The 20,160-nt window shown below is 36.4% G+C and overlaps 1 protein-coding gene and 1 long non-coding RNA gene across 33 annotated transcripts in view; one reads left to right on the forward strand and one right to left on the reverse strand.

Moving 5' to 3' along the window:
• ADGRL3 (adhesion G protein-coupled receptor L3) overlaps positions 1-20,160 on the reverse strand; it is a 798,980-nt gene that overhangs the window by 758,617 nt on the left and 20,203 nt on the right. The window lies entirely within an intron of this gene.
• LOC139044862 (uncharacterized) lies at positions 1,202-18,355 on the forward strand. The gene is made up of 3 exons (XR_011502219.1): positions 1,202-2,444; positions 8,737-8,821; positions 11,996-18,355. It is a non-coding gene; the product is annotated as an uncharacterized lncRNA (long non-coding RNA).

The raw sequence follows: 20,160 nt of genomic DNA on the forward strand, positions 1-20,160 counted from the left end.
TATGAAAATCAAATATAGAAAGCATAATTTTTAAAAAAAATTTCCTTATAATATCTATCCTAAAAATTAAAAAGTAATCTCCTTCAAAAGCATTTCCAAGCCACTTATAGATTAATCTGGCTAAAATGGGTATTAATAAAAGCAATTTCAATATATTGATTCCTAATTCAAAAATCTACATGGTGTCCAATTTCCTGATGCAGTGAAAAATCCTAAGCCTGTCCTTCAAGATCTTTTGGAATCTATCTTGAACCACATAGCCTCTTCCATAACATTTACCCTAAACATTTATAAAAACTATCATAAATGTCTTTGTCATCTTTATTGAAGCATTCTATCTCTTTATCTATCTCATCTCTAAATTACTTCTATCCTTTAAGGCCCAACATGAGCCATATTTGCTCTATTAAGTAATTCATCAAATTATTCCTAGAAATTATCAAAACTGTAAATTCTCTTGGGGCTGGCCTGATGGTGCAGCAGTTGAGTTCGCACGTTCTGCTTCGGCGGCCCAGGGTTTGCCAGTTCAGATCCCAGGTGCAGACATGGCACTGCTTGGCAACCCATGCTGTGGCAGGCATCCCACATATAAAGTAGAGGAAGATGGGCACGGATGTTAGCTCATGGCCAGTCTTCCTCAGTAAAAAGAGGAGGATTGGCAGCAGATGTTAGCTCAGGGCTAATCTTCCTCAAAAAAAAAAAAAATTAAATTAAAAATTTAAATTCTCATTATATATGTTTTGTATTTATCTGTGCATATAAAGATACAGTTTTTTCATCTAAAAATAAGTATAACAGAACATAATTCATGATTTAAATTAAATAATGGTTGCAAAGACCAAACAGTAAATGCTCATTAAGTATTATATATTATGCATAGATATAATACCACTAAAATCATACCTATCATTAGTTTCAACAAAACCTTTCATTAATCCATTCAACAAATATTTATCAGACAAGTACTATGCATAACTTGCAATGAACAAGATAAATTGGATACATCTCTCACGAAACCGACATTAAACCAGTAAATGCGCGAACCAAAAAACTGCATCTTTTGGCAAGTATTTAGAAAGAAAGGAGCATTCTTGAAGATACTTCTGGTAGCTCATGAATTTATCCCTATCAAAAAATCTATATATAACTCTATATATCCATCAAACTTTCCTAAAATCTGCTAACAAAATATGAAGTTAGTAAACATAGAAAACTGCCAGCTATTCAATGAAATTTTATTTCAGCACTAAAACAGTAAGAAAAAAAATTACAGATAAAGACCTTTACATCTGTTTTATATATGTTCAACTAAGCTCTACTTTATTGGAAAGAAAGATGGAATTTCTTTACACTAAACTTGTGGAACAGAAGGTGCTGCTTAGAGACGGGCAGATAAGGAAATCTTACAAGAACAATTTGGAAAACACCCAAACTAATTAGGTCTGAAAACTGAAGCGGTTGCCAAATAATCAATGGCCTTATTATCTGTTGATACTCAACTAAATACACACTCAAGTAAACAGACATTTCAGTTTATGAACTTACAACAGTCAGTTCTCAAGAACATGTCTTAACTATTTCCTAATTCTAAAGTAACAGCTCTCCTACTTCAATGTCATATTTTGTTTTACCTATTTTCAATGGAAATGACACCCTGAAAGAAAATCTTTTCTCTTCTTCCCTTCATGTTAAAATTGCATTATATTCAAGCACCACTTCAACTCTCCCACAGAAATAAAGCATTATACCTTGCTGCTTCTTCTGGGGCTTTTTTTTTTTTTGCTTTTTTTCTGGAAATTTACTTTGACTCGTTTGTTACTCTTTCTCTGTTTGTATTTATGTGGGCAAACAGCAAACAGAGGGGCTAGTTATTTAGAGCATCAATTATTCTGCTCACTCAGGGTTTAAGTGTTCTGTTTGATGTCTCCTGGGAGAGAGTAACATCCATAGTAACAAATGTAAATGCACTTACTCTGGGGCTATTTAAAATGTCACCACTAGTTTAAAAAAAGTCTATATAGGACCATGCCTCTCCAGGCACTAGAAACCAGCAATAATTTCCTCTTTAAATACTACTGGCTAAAGTCTCATGCTGAAGTTTGATATACATTCAGCAGTCAGCCACATGTTTAGCATCCCTATAAAATATCACCCCATTCTCCACCTTCGACCTAAAACTGTAGCCTACATGGTAGAGGTGGACCAAGCACCTTGAATTTATATGAATATTTCATCATTCATGCTTTGACTTTTTCCCTACTGGTTGTTGTGGAAACCATTTAAAGCAAAAGCAAAAGCAGAAACAGACATCGCTCGGCAGCAGCTTTAGAGAGGCCACCTCTGCCTGTAAGAATTCCTGTGTGCAGAAGAGCTGGCACAGACACGGTGACTGACAGGCTACGGCCTTCCGGAGGGAAGCAGGTGGCACACACGCTGCTCACAAGGTACAGTGAAAAGCCTGCCTGCCTGGCATAAGAGGATGTGTTCGTGTTGAGGGGGTTTAGTTACTCCACAGGTGTTTAATAGTTATTTTCTTTGCTAAGCTTAACTAAGCTAAAATAAATTATTTTTCTGTATTTTCTTAAATGTAGGTCATAAAAAGAATGAGTATTACTTAACATACATAGTGGGTTTTTAAAAACAGTAAGTTACTCATTATTTGATGGACGCTGTGCTTTATGTAAAATACTAGCTTTAATCTTCATAAGAATTCTACTACAATCTTCATGTTACAGATGAGGACACTGAGAATTGAACTGTCAAACAATATGCCCTAGGAAGTAAGGATTTGAATCTAGGTTTGCCTGAACCCGAACCCCAATTCTTAACCCCTTCTCTCTACTGTCTCTGGTTGGGGCTCATCTATTTTAAGCTGATGCTCAAAATAGCTTTGGAAATAAGAGTGGGTGTTACTGAAATAAGCACAATCTGGAAACCAAGACTCTGACTTTTTCAGATAACTACACATGTGCCTATGTACGCACCCATAAATATAAACAAGAATTCGCCCATTCACTAAATACCATTTAAGTTCCATAATAAAATATTAGGTAAACCTTGAAAACAGAATCCTACATCTATAAGGATAGATAAGGGAACTGAAAATGTTTTCCTCTGAAGTGAATCTTCAATTTGTTTAAATGTTTTCAGTGCAACAGTGATTAAGGATCTCAATAATTTTTAACTTCTCTCCTAAAGAAGATCTAAGGAGGCAAAGTAAAGAAGACACGTAGCTCGATTTGCTGCACCACTTAGTTTGTGCTCTTGTAGTATAAGAACAAATGCTAATTACTGTTCAGCCCTAATGCTAATCTCAGCATCTGCTAATTAAAAGATCACATCTTCTGCAAAGTCAGCATTACCATTCAAATGAAAACATTAATCAGTTTGAAAAATTCAAAATCAATCAGCCGAAGGGAGAAAGTTGTCGGCCTTCAGCCCCAACTCAGGAGTGCACAGGAGCTACTGTCAATGTGTATGCCCCAGCAACACCAATTCACATAGCTACAAAGTTTCTCAGAAATGTGTATTACTGTGTTTCTGTATTTCATCCTATCAATTCACTATATATTGTTTTTATGTGAAATATCACAGTATCATCTGGCTCTTAAAGAGGCGTTGTTTTAATCTAATGCATTAGAGATGTGAGTACTGACCAGATTTTTAAAATACATGTTGCAGAGTTTTGAAAAAGCTAACGCAACTTAGTGAGATATTTCCAGAATATTCATAACTGCAGAAAAGCTCGGCTGTGTTATTTTACTGCGGTTTTTTGGCTCTTTTTAAGCTAACTGATAGGTCTATTTTTTTTATGATCTTTATCAATATTCAGAACATCTAAAGTGCAGAGCAGGGTTATACTTCAGGTCAAAGAAAAAAATAGCAAGTTTCTCAGCTTCACTCACGAAGTTGTCATAGACAAAAGACTCTTGGATTTTCTTAGTGATGAACTCTTGCATCTAATTTGGTGCTTCTCCCTAGGTCAAAGAATAGAGACTAACAGGAACTTTCTCTCTGTGGAGCAAAACGCAGCTAACCTGGCTCTGTTAGGCAAAAGAATATTTAAACGGCCAATAGAAACCATCCCGCAAAGCTAAAAACTGTGACATAGATACAGATAAATAACGGCAAGTTATACAAAACATTTTATGTAACGCTTTCAGTTTCTTAAACTTGAAAAATTTAATATACATAAAATTTTTGGCAGCCCAAATGAACATATTCTTGGAAAATGTAAGGATTCCTAACATTTTCAGAATCTTATCGCCCATGCATTAAAAGAAAATACTTTACAGAAAATAAACTAAAGTGATTTCTTACTAGTCAGCAACAACAATAAAGTAAAATAGAAAACTATAAACTCAGATGGAATACCACAGTAAATGAGAAAATAAAGTTTCTTTTCATTTTGAAAAATAAATGAGTGAAGAATTATATGTAAATTCACATGTAGTACAAAAGATATTAATGTAGTAATATCTAAAAATGAAAGTCAAATTCATAGCCTTGTTTATCTAAAAAGATCGGAAGAACGCAGGCCTAGACAGATTTACAATAATGATTTCATCAGGCAGAGAAAAAGTTTTGATATATACCACACTCAGGAAACTCAGCTCTAATTCACTTTATTGAAATATGAAATAAATAACACTTTTTCCAAAACAACTTCATGTGACAATTGTAATTCAAAGGAATTATTACTAGAATTTATCATGTTTTCCTTAAATTTAATAAGACAGACAACACAAACCTATATATCTTACACCGACCTCCACTTACAGGGGCTAACAATCACTAAAAGTAGTTTGCTATCATAAAAAATTTATTTCTGATGTTTAACTCCTAAAAAGCTTTATTAGAATAACATTCAAATGTAGTAAAAAACTCTTTTAATATAATAAAGAATAAACAAGAAGAGCTTTGAATGGTATAAATTTTTATCTCCAACGATGCATCGAGTAGAAAAATGGCCGATGGGTTGTTCACCAAAGAAAGAGCTGCAGTGTCTCCTCACTGACCACACTCCAGAGAGAAGAATTCACTCTCACATGCTTAGAAACATTGATGAAGGCTATGAATCTAGAAAAACAATGCTCTCTCAAGAGCAGACTCACTATATCCAAGCCCACTGAGACGGATATACATAAACAGAATGGCAACTTATTAAGCTACGAGGAGAAATAACCTTCACAGGGACCAGGATATAGAGGTCTCATCCATCAATCCATTCTCTCCCTAAAGGCAGACTTAAGGGGAAGTCAAACAAGGAATCAAAACCAGAGGAATCAACTGACTCAAGTATTCAAAGACCCCCAAAGAGAATCAAGTTATCCATCTCATAAAAGTGATGGTCTTACCAATGAGAGCAGAATTTCTGTTGTGTATACTCACAGTTAACCAGCTCTTCTCCTGAGGGACACATTTCATCAGATCTAGCAATACTTCAACCCAGTCCTAGCAAAGAGCTTCAGGCCAGGGAGCAAGTCAGTCACTTTGAGATGGCTTCACACACCTATGCTTTATTCATTCTGTGCTCATCTTACTGTCTGAGGAATTTTTATTTCCCTTCTTTCTCACTTCTGTAAGCAACACTTTGGTCCACAAGCTCTAACACACCGCACTATCAATAGGAACTATAAGCATTATATTTGTAAAGCTTTATACAATCAATGACGTTGCCAGAAAAGATTTGGTACTTAAAAAATTAGCCAAATCATAGGTTTAGACCGCAAATTAAGAATTAGAGATCAACTAGTTCACCATCTCAATTATCATAAATGTAGGCTAAGTAAACACATGGAGCAGTTGAATACTTTCATTTAATACATGCTAAGTGCAAAACAAAAAAAAAAGGTCAGCAAGGCATATTTTTGGGGTGAGGATTTGGAGGCTGAATGGACCTAACATTTACTGAGTGCCTATTATCACTGGGCATTTGATAAATGAGAACACATTTTCTCATTTATTCCTTACAGCCCTAAGGTAGGTACTGTTATCTCCACAAGCAGAGGAACATGGTGAGGCTCCCCTTGCATCTCTTCTGGGACCTTGCTTAGTTGTCAGTCCTTCCTTTGCTAGCATTTTCACTTATGATTGACTTCTAAACTCAGAATCACGTTCCAGCCTTTCACATTCTGAAAGTGCACGTGGGCAAGACAGCAAACAAATAAAAACCAACCCCCACAACTACCTATAATTCTCCTTTGGACACTGCCAAAATTTTCCTTTCCCTTCCCAACAAATGGGGAAATAATTTACACTTGCTGTCAGTTCTTACTCACCCCTCGTTCAATCACCAACCGCTGCAGCCATCTTTCAGGCAACACCACCTTTCACTAAATCGGCTGTGGAAAAGGTCACTAATTACATTTGAACAAGAACTTCTGAAACATTTTCTTTGCTTCCATTTTTACACTGAAGTGTTTCTCCACCCAGCTCTTTAACCATTCCTTCTTGTTTCCCTTTTCTAGCTTCTGTCCTTCAATGTTAGCGTTCCCATAGCTTTATCCTTGGCCATATCCTCTGCCTATACTTTACACCTCCTACTAGTAATTGAATCCATAACCTTGGCCTCAACTTCCACTCAAAGATGCCAAAATCCATATCTGTAGCCCAAATCCTTCCCTTAGCTCCAGAACTCTATATCCAGTCCATACCCACATGTAAAGGAAAAGAAATGTGCTGTACTGAATGCGGTATCTTTCCCACCAATGTTTTCATGGTCTTCTAAGACCATAAAATGACATCACTATGCTCTTCATCCCTCAAGTTAAAGCAATATGTGAGTCAACCTAGACTTCTTCTCTCTTACTGCCCACCTGTAATTTAAACATCAGCTCCTGAATATTTTACTTTTGAGAACCTCATACATCAATACACTTGTCTCCATTCCCATGTCTACTGTCTGATTAGGTCCTGACATCTTTCCAAGAGGCATCCATTGGCCTCCCTTCTAGGACTAAAGCTCTCCCTCCATACCCTCTACCCGCTAACTGCAGGAAAGTCCAAACTCCTCATCAGGGTGTCAAGGCTCAGGATTAGGTTTGTACCTACCTCTCTAGCTTTAATCCTCAGAATTCCTCCCGACTTTTCTTAAAAACCACACTAATACACACATACAGCAAATTTATTCAAAAGTTCATACTCTTTCTGCCACATCATACAGCACAATCTTCAGGTCAGTGCCACATTGATCCAATACCTAATGAGGTCTTAGGAAACCAATTTCAACTTCTTTGTTGACTGACCTGATCCACAATATATTTTAAAAACAGAGTATGGCTACTGAAATTGCAAGTTCTCTTCCCAGTTAACAACAGATAATTCTCACTTTGTCACTTTAGATGGGACAGACCATGACTTCCACTATAACAAGAATTCTGAACAAAGTGTATTACAATATTCTTCTCTGTTACAAATTAAGAAGCTTTTCTATCTACAGCCACCACTATTAACAGGGCTCATACTTACCATACTAGGACTTTTGAATTACTTAGTAGTTTTAGCTCACCATAATAGTCAATCCCTATACTAAAAATATAATGGTAATGTTACTTAGGTTGGGAATGCTGAATATGTGGCTATATAGCTCAGAGTTATTAGCAAACAGTTCTGACATTCTATAACTTCCAGTGTCAAGAAACAATTTAAACGTGATGCTGAACCTCAAGGGCAAGCCCTGTATTCACTCAGATAACATTACACTTTCGTATGCAACTGGATACCAAAATTGATTCAAATATAATTAAAAATATATTCAGTAACGATTATACCAAACGCATTTTAAAATATAATGTCCTATAAGACCAAAGAAAATTTAATTTTTTAAAAGGGAAAATCTTCTTTTTTCCCAAAGAGACTGTGCTCATTGTCTGACTAAGGAGGATGTTAAAATTCTTCATCTAAGCAGGTTATTTGTATCTATCACACTCATTCTACTAGTGAAAGATGCATTGCTCCATCCTAGTAAATTAAAGTCTTCTTTAACAAATATCCATGAAATTCTACTACTTACCTATAGAGCAGACTTCACATCTGTATCTACGGATTATGTGTCCAATGCCCAAAAGATGGAGATAACGAGTAATAAACTTTTATTTCCTTATTCATTTTCTAATTTCTATACAATCAAAAGCTGTATAGAAATTTGGATTAAACTTCCTTAAATATCCTGACAACCTTCAATTCTTTGTTCAAATGCGACCTTCTCAATGAAGCCTTCCCTGACCTCCTATTGAATATGACAACCTGCCTTCCATTCCCCAAACCTGTCACTCCAATCCCCTTAGCCTGCTCTGCTTCGTTTTTCTACAGCACTTGTTTACCTTCCAAAAGGGGATATAACTTACTCATTTATTAAGTTTACTACGTATCATATATCTTCTCTCCTTTAGAGAAACGTTCCACAAGGACAGGGATCTTTGTCTGTTGTTCATTTATGATCCCAAGTAACCAGACCAATGCCTGGTTTTGAATAGGTACTCGAATATGCATTTGTTGAATGTTGAATACATAATTTAATTCACCTGTTTGTCTCTTAATCACTGGTTAATAAGCATTATAGAAATCTACGACGAATGTGACACTTGTAACACTGGAATATTCCCACGGTCAGCACCACAGGAACTAACCTCATTATATCTTCTCATATATTGTCTAGACTACTCCCAGAACTCTCCTCAATATCCTTTTCCAGGGCTCACGAGCTCCACTCTAAATAGCTTCTGCCTCCCACAGGAGAGATAGCACCGGCACGGGGGCCCCTCAACTGAGCCAGGGGACACAGTGGCTTCATGCTAACTTCACTATTGTTTGTTCTTTTGTAAGTATTCTGATAAATTATTTTAACCTTTCAACAACTTCAACTTCTTGGTCTATAAAATGAAGGATTTGAATGGTAAATGTAATATTTTGTCTGTGTCAAAAAATACAAACATCATATTATTTTAGCAGTATAGCCTGGGAAGAACAGCTAGCACATCTTGCAACTAAAGGGATGAAAGAAGGAAAAAAGTCTAAAAGTAGTATACGGTGTAAAGGGCGGATGGGGTGGGGGGGAGCAATGGCCTTAAAAAGAGAGAAGGCAAAAGCACAAAAAAGTAAAATAAAGAAAAAAGGTTAATTTAAAAAAAAGAAAATATGCAGGAATTTAACCCAGCATCACTTCACTCACTCACGACTGCCTAAATAGATGGCACGGTTCTAAGCCAAAGTATGTGTGTGGAAGCACTTAAATAAAACCTAAGTTTAATATCTTAAATATAATGTTTTTTACTATTATTATTATATTTTCATTAATATATTCACATAAACTAGACAGTGGCTTTTTTCATTTTAGCACTAATTTTAGTAATTATAAAATAAGTAAATCTGTTGTAAAAGTCTGCAATAATAAAGACTCAAGCACATAATTCTACAACAAAGCTATATTATAGAACTACTGAGCATGGTCACTGTCTACATTCAAGCTGACACAGAGGCAACAAGTCTTCTAGACTGATTACAACTTTGGCTAAGTCCTGGTGCTGATGACAGTTCCACAATCCAGAACGGCCTCCTGTGCCAATATTCTTGCAAGTGCCCTACTGAAAGGTGAGGGCCTGTCTCTTAGCATAATATTTTGAGTGTTTTTACCTATAATAATAACTAAGTATCTCAAAGCACATTTCCTAAGCACCATTTAATCCTTACAACAGCCCCGTGAGGCAAGTGCTATCATTACCCCAACTCAAAGATAAATAAACTTACTTTTCCAAAGTGACATTGCTAGCAACTGGTAGAACTGGAATTCAAATCTAAGCAAACAGGCTCCAGAATCAATATTCTATCTCTTTAAATCCAGCTAAGAATATATAATAAGTGCAATATAATATGTATAAAAAACAAGTGAGGGGTTGGCCCTGTGGCCTACTGGTTAAGGTCAGCACACTCCGCTTCAGAGGCGTGGGTTCAGTTCCCTGGTGCAGACCTATACCACTCCTCAGGAACCATGGTGTGACAGTGACCCACATACAAAATAGAGGAAGACTGGCACAGATGGCTCAGGGCAAATCTTCCTCAAGCAAAAAGAGGAAGATTGGCAACAGATGTTAGCTCAGGGAAAATCTTCCTTAGCAAAAAATAATAATAATAATAATTGATCACTTACTCTATAACAAGCCTGATTCTGGGTGCTTCACACATCATTGCATTTAATCTTGACAACAATCCCAGCAGGGAGATATGACCATTCTCTTCACTGTTTTCAGATTAGGAAATAGGGACTCTGGGAGGTTAAGGACTTGCACAAGGTCATATCTCTACAATTTTCCTTATCTATCTGTTGAGTAATGCTTCTCTCAACCAGTGTTTCCTCCATTTCCTTATTCCAAGCTATTGTTCTCATCCTGGCATCGTAACAGTATGTCATAGTGATAATTATCTCCTCACTGTTACACACTCAAATACACTCCTACTCAGGTACCATAAGTTACAATGCATATATCTGGGACCATGAACACCTCTAATTAATTTATATCTATAATTTACCATATACCAGGCAGGAGGCTAGACGCAGAGGATAAAATGAAGACACAGATACTATTTGTGGGAAATAAAGCAAGTAGACAGAAAGTTACAAAAGCCCTCATGAAGACTCGGGCAAAGGAAGTACAGTTGCTAAGGTGATGCAGAGAAGGACAATCTTATCCACATTTGGGGGAGGCAATATCTAATCTGAGCCCTAAATGATAAGTGTGAAATAGCCAAGTGAAGAGAGAAGGATGCGGAGATGGAAGGAAAGTACAGTATGCCTGAAGAAAGAAAAGAATAAGGACCAACACTGTTTGTCTTTTTGTTTCCCCCCCACCCCCACAACAACCTCCAAAAACTATTTCCCTGTATGAATGACTAGTCAGCTGTTGGCCTCTTCACTCTTCAACCCTCTCACCTGGAATCACAGGATGTCTTCCAGCTTCAGTTTCCGCCCCACCCAACTGTCAGAGAGGAGTGCAATATAACAAAGCTTAAGTCCACCTGGAGTCATGTGGATTTACTTTTATTGCCACAGACTGCTTATTTGGCATGTCTGGGTAGAGTCCTGTATGCTGCTTTGACCATCTTCTCAGAGAGATCTTTCTAACAATCCTCATTGTGTTGGGACACTCCACACAACTGGGCTTTTGCCTCAGTTTTCTTGTCTAGCACAATAAACACCTGCATGGACTGGATGCCTGCCTGACGGGGCCCAAGCCACCCTGCCTAGTTCTTATCAGTATTCTTCCCCAGCAGGCTATTCTCTTTTATCTAAGACTAAAATATTTGAGACTGATCTGCAAGTTTGATGAGGCTCAAGATATTATTAGGTTTATCAGGATACAAATTTCCAATAGTGCACAGTAAATATTTTGTTGAATGAATAAATAAAGCTATACCACCATAAAACTCATATGTGACAGGTGGTTGGGATAAATAGTAATATGCATTTTTTTGTAGACACAACATGCAAACAAAAGAAACACACCGGGAATGGAGGCTTAAATAAATGGGAAAAAAAATCTCTCTTATTAACGATTTCCTGATAACTTATGCAATTAACCCCAGATTACAAATTCAGAAATGATAGGGAAAGGCTGCAACATTTGGAATATTTACAATATTTGAGAGTTCTACTAAGTAGTGTTTCATTTAAATCAAACTGGGACTAATTTTGATGATCTATAAAAACTCAAATGCAATCTAGTAACAATAATAAAAACAGTAGAATGGTTAACAGATATAGAAAACTCACCATGTAACAAGAATTGTGCTAAGGGCTTCTGAAGGCAGTACTGATTGCTTACCATTCATCTCCCTTTTCCAAACTAACAGAATTTTAATTTTGTTCAGGGTAGGAATGTGCTTATTCAAAAATTACTTGCTTCCTCAGACACTGTTGTAGACAGGGGTGGCCCTAGGAAAGTTGTCCTCTCCCAATACTGGTTCCAACCCCTCCCAGCAACTTTTTCTCCTCCCTCAGATGGTTGATATGAATGCCTGGAATGTATGGGGCTGAAAGTGAAGCATCCACATTGTGACCACGAGGACACATATGACAGAAGATAAGACTAATGGACCAGAAAGCAAAAGAAGTTTCGAGTCTTACTATTGTCATGAGCCCACTACCCTAGTTTTGGACTACTTACCTCTGGATTTATTACTGTACGAAAAAAACAAAGCTCTATTTGGTTAAATGTCTTTAGGCATATTTGCATGCATCATCTCATTTGAATTTTTACTTTGTTGGATTTAACAACAGTCTTACTCTAGGAGCCTAGTAAAATAAAAATGCCTCTATGGGAGTATTTTTATTACTATGGTAGTAAGAGGAAACTTTATTAAAGTCACCATTATTTTATAGTTTTCTTCTCTTTTTATTGTCATATCACTCCTAATTTATTCCCATCTCTCTACTTCTCTTTAATCCCTCCTAGCACTGGTATGATTGCCTGACTATCTGACCATATTTTGATAACCACTTATATATTATGATGATCTCTAAATTCATTCAAAATTAAATTAACAAATCTCTCCTTTATCTAAAATGACAATAACAAACATATACCAAAATTAAGTGATAAGAGTTTTAATAATGTAACTTCTAATTACTCAGCAATGATACTTCTGCTGATTTATCCTAAATACTTTTTCAAAATATCATATGATATACTGTAGTTTAAAATCCTAAAGCACATTCTTTCAAGAATTATAATAATTAATATTCATTAAGTCCTTATTATGAACCAAACACTGTGCTGCGTGCTTTAGATGTATTACCTCACTAATTTTAACAGTGATGATGTAAGTACTATTCAGTATCTCCGATTTTCAAGAGACCAAGGAACGTGCCAATGTCACATGGCCAGTAATTGCCAGAGCCAAATCCTAAACTCAGGGCATTCTGACTTCCAGACATTATTTAGCCCTCATGGCTAGAAACACTTAAAGGATCAGGTACCAAAATAAATTTTTTAAAAGTACATTCTAGATTTTTGATTCATGAAGTCTTTTGATGTCAGCCTGGCTTTTTCTCACACATTTACAAAATTTAAATTACCACATATATGATTCAAAGAAAAAAATTAAGTAACAAAAGCACTATTTCCAGTGCTAATCTGAACTTTAAAATTCAAATCAAAAAAATCCTTGGTAGCCAAAAATTCAAATTTTCTCAAAACAATATTATGAAGCTAATAATGCCTATATAGGATTACCAAAGTAATTCTTTTCATTGCCTTCTTGATAACTATTTGAAAGACTGACTTTAAAACTTTACTATCTATACAATTCACTTGGCATAGGCTATTTAAAATTGCTCATTATTCATAAACAGATAAACAAGGCCTCGATAAGCACATAAGCAGGAACACAAACACATGAAATGCTGAGCATCTTGGGCCAACAGCTAGTAGTATAATGACTGGGTGAGAATGAGGAGTGTACTGGAAATGACCTTAAAATAGTTAGGGACTAGGCCTACAAACTGGAAGATAACAAAGCAGGCCTCTAAATCTCTCACTTTTCCTCTACATTACAACCTCCCTCAGGTAAACAGACATTTATTGTGTCTGTACGTGTCAGATACGGTGCTCAGCTGAAGCATGTAAAGCTAAGTAAGAAACGAACCTGCCCTCAATGAGCTGAAAATCTATTAACTGCTGTTGACAAACTGAGGGATTTAATTTATGCTGCAGCACACAATTAGGCATGAAGACAAATTTCTCCACGTAATGGGTTGTTGGTCTTTTACAAATAATCCAAATTTTCCTCTATCAGGATTGGCTAGCTATACTTAAAGTTCTTCTCAGTCCTGCATTAGTCTGGAACATTTACATTTTACTACTTAGTCTCTTCTACTAGAAGAACAGTGGTTACTATGAGCTATGAGACTGAGGAAGTTTCTAACTTTCTTAGCAGTACAGACCTAAATGTCAACCTAGAATATTTAACTTGATTCTATATCCACAACCACTTTGAAATACAGAATTCACAATGCTTTGAAAAAGATCACTTAAATGGGGATACAAATAAAATGTTAATATCACTAACATTTAATGATTTCCTAAAATAGTAATTATATTCCTTTCCTCATAGGCTAGTATCCAAATATGGACTTCAGGATAACAAAAAAAAGGAACCTCATTCTCAGGATCATGTTTTAAAAGAGGCTGGTCAAAGTTCAATCATTACTGTTTTTAAAAAGTAAATAATGGTAAAAATTATCAATCTTATACAGATATGACTATAAGTTACTCCACAGTACATCCTCAGTACATTGTGGAAAAACTGGTGAAATGTGAACAAGATCTGCAATGCAGAATTGAGTTAATGGTATTATACCAACACTAATTTCCAGATTTTGAGACCTGAACAAAGTTATTGTCCTGGTCTGTTCTGGCTGCTAGAGCAAAATATTAGAGACTAGGTGGCTTAGAAACAATAGAAATTTATTTCCCACAGTTCAGGAGGCTGAAAGTCTGAGATCATGGCACCACAGATTCAGCGTTTGGTAGTGCTTCCTGGTTCATGGATGGCCATCTTCCCACTGTGTCCTCAGATGGCAGAAGGGACTAGGGAGCTCTGTCGGGTCTCTTTTGTAAGAGCACTAATCCCATTCATGAGTGCTCCACCTTCACAACCTAAGCACCTCACAATGACCCCACCTCCTAACACCATCACATTGGGCCCTGGAATTTCAACACATGAATCTGGAGGGGACATATTCAGATCAGAGCAGTTATGTAAATGATAACCTTAGGAGAAGCTGACTAAGGGGTTTATGGGAACTCTGTACTATTTTTACAACTTTTCTCTAAGTTGAAAGTTGACTCAAATTAAAATGTTTTTAAAACCTCCAGTTCTTTTAACATGAAATTCTTGAGTAGCTTGCTGAGCAGTCCAGACGTCACAAAACATCAAATGATGACCATTTGAAATAGTCAAAGCATTAGAATATCAGCATATCACAGCTTCTACTGACTGTGTTTAACAATTAGAGCTTATTAACCTTTGATTTTTGACAAAAGAACGGTTTTACATCCATGAACGAGAAATGAAAATCCAAGCGCTACATTTGAACTTGAGAAGAAAAGCACTGTATTTCATTAGTTATAAAATTCCAAGGCTCAGCTCAGCCAAGGAAAGAATTAAAAAATGGATCATTCTTTTCCATTATGATTGTAATATAATTCTGAGAGATAAGAAACACTTTATGGGAAAATGTGTTGCCTGAAGAAAAGGCAAAAATTCCCCAAGTCATCTTTTGCAAACATCTTTGTGAAGGCAAAACAAAGCTTTGCCCCTTCATTCATGCAATATGCATCTATGAAGCATGTACTATGTGCTGGGCACTGTAATTTATGTTAAGCTCCAGAAAACAAAATTTAAATATAAAGATTTTATGATCATTTAGATATATTATTCTCAAAGCACAGATTAGTAAAATAATATCTACAAGAGGTCAAATATGGTTTCTCAGTAAGATATCTTTTCTGTTTCTCCTTCACTGAGAGTTTAAATATCTCAATTTATGAAGATAATGAGGCTCCACTCTCATATACCTTTATTTATTCTGGATATAGACGAAAAGAGTTGAATTTTGTGAAGTGTCCACTTTTCATTCGTTTTTCCCAACTAACGTCTAAAGATCTCCAGAGTGGGGTGAAATCACAACTTCATGCCACATTCCAACCTGAGCTGTCTCTCAAGTAGTTTGCTAGGCAATTTGAAGTAGAAGCAGAAAGCTCTCAGGGTTTTCACCTACTCCATCTGCCCATAAAGTAAGGCCAATAAACAAAGATAAAATATATTCTACTTTACAATTCAGAGATTATTCACCTCAGTAGTAGTATTTGCATTTCACCTAAGGTCAAGAATCTGAAAAGAGTCTCATAAAATGAAGGTCCTTCTGCTATCTGCTCATCAAAATCTCAATTAATGACCATACAGTTAAAATAATCAGACATGCATAGAAAACAAGAGACATTCTGACATTGTGCAAAGCAATGCGACATTTCAAAAAACAAAAAGAAAAGATTTTTCTTGTCTCCCACACTTCAAAATGAAATGATTTATTTGCTGTTAATTCTACAGATCGTCTAGTATTTATAGCTAAAATAAACTCGCGGTGTTTTCTTTTAAAGAAGTGGTCATTAATCTCAGCCACTTGAATAACTATAGATTCGGAAACACTGCTCACCAAGCTAGGAGGAAGGGTTGTGTTAATGTCTGATGGGAAGCATGATAATTGTAACCGGGTTTAGAAATGTTAATGTTTATGCTAATATTTGAACTGAAAGAAACAACAGGGAAATAAATCTAGGCTTGGCAAAAGTGACTCACCTGTAAGCCAAGATGAGTCATCATAAAGTCTAGATGGTAATTCTTGGGGAGACAAGGATTGCGGGTAGGAAGCACTCTGAGAGTCTATTACAGAAAAAATAACTTAGGAGCTTTTAGGAACAGAATTCAGAGAACAAGAAAATAAAAGGCAGTGATGGAAAAGATATTAAGAGAGACTAGGGAAATATTTACTGTATTTTTCACTCTGAACAAGGACCAGGAAAGGAAACACACACAGAATGGAATCCAAAGAACTTGATGAGCTAGAACTGTGTCACTGAAAGAACAGTTTTGACTGCTGACCAGGGCTCAGAAGAAAGGACCTTGCTTCTCTGGGAATGAAGCTGAGCTCTGGAATTAAACTGGATACCACCAAAAGAGCAGAAGGAAGTAAAAACAGAGATGCCAATTACACAAATGCCTGTTAAAATAAGAGTAATCTGTATTTTGCTAAAGTGAATAACAGGTGGTATTTGTAATTACCTGCACAGATAAATTTTGATTATAGTATTAGGAACGATTTTCACACATCTTGCAACACGAATCATATTACCTGATAGTTAAATGATATTATATGCATGCCCCCAGGACAGCACTGAGTTTGAAGAGGATAAGACAGAAAGGAGAATGTCCCTATCAGCATAGAGACAGGAAGGCGAGAAATGGGAAAGCCACAGATTGGCCCAGTAGCTACAGAAAACGACATGTTTTTAAAATGTTCAGTCTTGCATACATAGCCCTTTAACTGTGGGGCCATCAACTCCAGGAAGGTGGGTTTGGTTGGGAACTAACTAGGCCACAGTAGCATCCAGGAAATGGCACATGTAACACCATGATACTAAAGGATCGGGCTGTTCCCACTCCTTGCGATTACTGGACTGCCCTTCTCCTCTACCACTCAGCTGAGCTGAAAGCACCAGAGTGCAAATTGCTAAATTCCAAGGATAAGTTACAACCTTGGGGTGAAACAATAAAACTGATTTTTTTTTCCCCTCCCTTTGCCAAGGGACAAAATACAAAGCAGACTCTGGGCTAGAAGTGAGAGGACTGAAGAACACAGCATCAAAGAGATGCACTTTGCCCTCCTCCACTCTCCACAACGTCTGGGGGTCCGTGCAGGCAGGGGTGGCTGGCATAACATTCAGAACAGGAAGTTTAATGAACAGGAGGACCCCCCCCCTCTTTTTGTATACAGACTATTTCAAGCTCTACTAGTTTTACAGAAGGCAGCAGAAATGGTTGTGTCACTATATAGTCGGAGAAGGCAGTGGGGCAGCGCTTACAGACCCCTGTAAGAGTCCACTGTTCCACCATTCCACACCCAGGTGCCTTGCCAAGGATTCCTAAATGATTATGTGCCTAAGATGGCACAGAAGTTAGCCAGGCCCCTGAGCCCAGACCAGCGCTGCAGGGGATTCACAGAGGTGCCCTCAAACGAGCAGCTGTGTGTTCATTTCTTCACCTCTAAGTGACCACTATGAATTGTTAAATCTGTACTCATACATCTGAAACACCACCATTCCCTAGGCATATGGTGTTTTCCTGGCCTTAAAAAATGTAAGGTTCATAACACAACTTTTCTTTATTTCCTCCAGAGAAAATCTGGAAAACCTAGTCCATTTTTTCTCCTTCAGCTAAAAAAAGTACAAACACATAGTGCTTTAGTAAGAAGCAAAAAATCTGTAATTTGGAAACTTTTAATTTGTGGACCAAAATAAACCCATCCATTAGAAGTTTCTGGCCAGTACTACATCAAAATTGTGGAAAGTCTTACAAGAATAAGAGTGTCTTCCACAATCATGTAGCATACATTTTAATGTCAATAAAGAACCAAATAAAGGCACATAAACACACTTTTGATATTTATAAGTCCACTCAAAAAATTACAGCTATGTAAAATAAACATGTTTAAAGGTTTCTGAAAGCTGGAAGAGTAACGATAAAGGTAGTTATGAGATGTGAAATCTTCACCAGATCTGACTTTGAGACCCACTCATGTATACAAAAACATTATTTTTGGAAATAAAAATTAAAGTATTATTTTTAAAAATTATCCCCCAAATAAGTTTTAATTTACCATTATAGTAATTTTCTGAGTAGAAAAGGTATTGCCTAATGAAGCAATGTATCAAGAACTTAAAATGAGAGGTTAACAAATATAAAGACACTTACCTAGTACTTTGTGAACTCACAGTTCTGCAGGTAGTATTTGGCAACTTCCATAAATCATAAATTTAAAGTCTGGGATCTGTTACATTTTGCCCTGGGAAGCTGATCGCTTGCTTTCTAGACTGTCATTCCTATTGTGCTTCACAAAACATAGTGAGGCAGGCAGAAACTAGCCAAATTTAAGAATGACAAGGTAACTCAAAACAGCCTACCTCTCCTGCCCAAACAATCACTAACTCACACTGAGACACACACCCTCAACACCGGAGGAAAAAAATAAAATTCAAATATGAGCTATTACCCCATAGAGTGTGGGCACAACACCCACGATGTTGACATCTAAATCTTCAACACAAGTAGAGGCATTTGACCGACAACCACCACTCACCAATCTGGTTCTACACCTGCATTCAAACCCACTGTGTTCCAGAAGGTAAGAGTATTGCTTTATTTCTCATTCATCAAGTAACTGAAGCAAGAAGACAAATGAAAAACCCATAAAAGGACAATTTTGCATCACTTTCTTTTCACTGCTCATATTGGACATAATATCCATAGCTGCAGAGAGACCATTAAATGACTTTCTACTCTTTCCTCAAAATGCCATCATAAAAGCAAGAGGAGATTAAACCGCACCAATGCTTTCCCCCTCCTCCTCGGCATTCTAATTTCTCTCCAAAGAGAACTTTGTGAAATTCTTCCAACCAATTTTCTTTCTACCTTCAATTAAGAAGAACCTTTTCAAAACTTGCTTTCTGAAGAGGACATGAATAAAACTTGAGATGAGAGAGAGAATCTGACTTTGAAGAAAAAAATCTGAGACTCATCCTTAAGAACTATTCTTAGAGGGGGAAATAAAATTCCAACTTCAATCTTCACTTTCTATATTTCCTCAATAAATAGCCTAGACAAACATCCACATAAACTGGAACAATCAATTAGCTCTGGTAATTATTACAGCTCACAGTGGTTTTCTACTATGCTAACAATTTTCCCTACACGCTTTCCACACATTTGACAAAAATCAACAATTACAATCATAATATCAAACATCTTACTACAACCCCTTGTATACAACAATACTGGAGGCCCCTAACACAGAATATAAATTTAATTTTAAAATTTTTATTAGTATGGAAAAGCGATGTTGATACTGTCGTAAAAGGAAATTATACACTTTACAGCCTGAGTTTTCTTTCTCCCTTTCTTGACTGTACAATAAGAGACTAGATATGTCAACTCATTCCTTACCAATTTGGTCTCTGTACCAATGATGCTTTCCTGCCATTCTTCTCACTGGCATTTCTAATGGAGCTTGAAATTGACAATTTTGGCCTTATGCTTTATTTTATTTTGTTTTGTTAGTCTGGGTTTTGTTTTCCTTTAGTGTTTTACTTTATGCACTGTTTTTTATGCATTTATTTTATGCACCATGTTTTACTTTATGCACCACTTTAATATGTAAAATTCTCCTGTGAAGTACAACGTATTGGAAAGAAAAGTAAAGATTGAGGTTTGAGTTTAGGAGGAAAAAAATATCTTGACCATGTCACAGCACTATATTTGGAGAATAAACTACTCCATAGTGTCTTAACTCATAGCCTCAAGATAACATAAGATTAACACAAATCTACA

Source organism: Equus asinus, chromosome 3 (assembly GCF_041296235.1).
Source record: "Equus asinus isolate D_3611 breed Donkey chromosome 3, EquAss-T2T_v2, whole genome shotgun sequence".
Lineage (NCBI taxonomy): Eukaryota > Metazoa > Chordata > Mammalia > Perissodactyla > Equidae > Equus > Equus asinus.